Source organism: Phaseolus vulgaris, chromosome 7, assembly GCF_051622355.1.
Source record: "Phaseolus vulgaris cultivar YP4 chromosome 7, ASM5162235v1, whole genome shotgun sequence".
NCBI classification, from domain to species: Eukaryota; Viridiplantae; Streptophyta; class Magnoliopsida; order Fabales; family Fabaceae; genus Phaseolus; species Phaseolus vulgaris.
Window position 1 is genome coordinate 38,153,869 of NC_143504.1, and position 3,033 is coordinate 38,156,901.

The window sequence follows — 3,033 nt, forward strand, 5'->3', positions numbered from 1 at the left end:
GATGGCTTCCCCTTGTACTGGGTGGACAAGGGGAAAAAGGAGTCCAAGAGCTGCTTCAGGAGGCCCAGAAGTCCTGATAGCATGGGAGCTTTGGACCGAGACCTCTGTCTATTCTGGAAGAGGGTGGCAGATGCCAACATAACATTCCTGACCCCCACCCTGATCTCCTTCGAGTTCTTTGAGGACCAGTTGGAATTCCAAATAGGTTAGGACGATACACTCTTGTCTTGATATTGCTTCTGATACTGTTTCTGGGCGTCTTGTGCGATACGCACAAGACTTTGGTTTTATCTTTTTTGCATATGCCTGTTTTGCTGTTTCATTGCCTCAGACACTTATCCTTTTCTTCTTTGAGATAACTCATGCACTTTGGTTTTATGCAGACACCATGTTGGGTAAGAACATGCTCGCCGACTTAAAGGCGCTCGCCCGAAACCACGGGTTGGCGACCGGTTCCCAGACGGTGCCCAACTCGGCGGTCGAGAAGGCCATCATTCATGGGCGATCACCGCCCAAGGAGCCCACCCAACGCAAGAAGCTGGTCCTTAAGAGGCCTAAGCGGAAAGCCCCCCAAGTCGTCCAAGAGGAAGAAGAGAACGACGAGGTCACAGAGGATGGCCTTGTCACGAAAAGGAAAAGGGTGGCACCATCTTCTCCACCTGCTCAACCCCCTCTTCCAACCTCAACACCACCATCAACGCCTGCTCCTCCTCCCTCATCGCCAACACCACAAGCCCCTTCATCACCAGTCCAAGCAGTTCCATTGGCCACTGCGCCACCTGCAACTGAGGCCCAAGAGCCAAATTTCTTGGAGGACCCCCCGAGCGCCTCTACGCCGCATAGGTCAGCAGGAGGGGGCCCTCCTTCGAACGCTTCAGCTGCAGGAATCGTTCCAATCGGGGATGAGGTCGCTCACACCTCTCCAATCCTAATCACCGAATCCCCGATTGCGTCGCCACGCCAGGAAGCAACCACTGAAAATATTGCTAAGGAAGGTGGCGACGAGAACCCTCAACAAGCCCCCCTGGCGCCTCTCCAAGCCGCGAACCTTTCCCTCGAGGTCACAAGGATGTGGGAACCTCTGACTGCTAAACTGAAAAACATAGCAGAGGATATCCCATCGATCATAACGAGGGCTGTGGAGAGCTCCACCAGGAGGCTTCAAGATGAACTCTTCAACCTCAGGACTGACAACAGCACCATGAGGCTCGAGGTGGAGAAATTGTCTGCCAATCTGACGCTCGCGGAGATGGAACATTCCCGAGTAGAAGATGCGATGAGCACCGAGCTCAGATTGGCGCGTCAAGAGGCCACTGACCTTCGCCGCAAAATTCATGATCTTGCCCAAGAGAAAGTTGAGCTAGAAAGCAAAATCGTGCCTCTGCGCACCAAGGCGAGCGACCTGGAGGCTCACATTCAAGCTAGTGCCGATAAGGTACAAAAACTGGAGCAAAGGTCGATCGACCGCGAAAAACTACTTGGGCAAGTAGAAAAAGCAAGGGACGACGCCATGGCTGGTCTCACCGAGGCGAACAAGGAAAAAGGAAAGATGGTTGTCGAGTTGACCCAAGCTCAAGCGGAATCCAAGAAGGTTGCTGACGACCTTCTTCATGCTCAAGAGACCAACGAACAACTCCGAAAACAGGTCGAAGAGCTGGAGCAGCAGAACAAGGAGCTCAAGAAATAGGTTGAAGAACTTCAAAGGCAAATTGAAGAACTTAAGCTAAGCTCTGCTCAGATTCTGGTTGCTGGATTCGAAGCCGCTCGGGAACAATTCGCATGCCTATTCCCCGATCTCGACCTCAGCATGGTGTCGATAAACAACGAAGTAGTAGATGGAAAGGTCGTTCCCGCCGAAGACTCAACCAACTCCACCTCATCTGCTACTTTATAACTTTGCTTGCATATACCTTGTAAAAAAACTCATGCATATGTGTTTTGAACAGTTACTTATTTCAATCGCAAACTTGGATATTCTTTCTTCCGACTTCTTTAAGCGCTTTCACCTTCTTTGTATGTTTAACTTTGTCGAGTTTAACTTAACAATTTCGCAAACACAACCTCTCGACTGTAACTGCTTCGACCCACTTCAAAATTAAGCAATAACCGCTTTAAACAACTGGTACTCTTGAGGCACTAACCTGATCATAAGAATACCTTCCAAGCAACGAACTGTAACTCAATCATTGGCTCAAACAACGTCCCACTTGACCTGCTTTGTAAAACAAGTCTTTCAATCTTCTCGCCGTGTTTGAACTTTTCCTGATCGCCAAGACCTCTTGGCAACACCAGCTTTTCCTAGCCTCGTGCTTTGGCAATCGTTTCTCTATCTGGGGTAGAAGCGCCCTTTGGGATCTTCCTTCGCCCCCTTGAACTTCAGAGCAAAAGACCGGCTGACTAGGCGTTCTCTTCGAACCTACCTTAGCCACCTTTCAAACTTCTTCCACCCTCTTCGCCACACCTGAACTCGTTCAAGACGAGAAGGATTTTATCTTGCCTACGCTCGCATGTAAGCGAGAAGGTCTTTGACTCGCCTGAACTCGCTCATCGGCGAGAAGGTCTTTAAATGGCCTTAACTCGCTCAACGGCGAGAAGGACTTTATCTGGTGCCTCAACTTGCCCAGGGTGTACATCTCCTCCCCCCTGGATGCACTGAGGACCTTTCTCGCCTGCACTCGCTCGACGGCGAGGAGGTCTTTAACTGGCCTTAGCTCGCACAACGGCGATAAGGACTTTATCCGGTGCCTCAACTTGCCCAGGGTGTACATCTCCTCCTGATGAGAATCAAATAAAGGAGGTTTTTATTAATGGAGGAAGAGGACATCCACCCTCACATTTGAAGTTCTTCCTTCTAGTCTTCTCAAAATTAAAAGAAGACATAAAATAAAGATGAGGCCCAAGCCCAAAGCCCAAGCCCAAGCCCAAGAAGGCCAAAGCCCAAAGAGCCCAAGTCCATCCCATGAGGGGCAAGGCCAAGCTTTGAAATACTCTTGTATAGTTTTAGGAGGTGTGGTTATTAAATAAAGGTGTGTG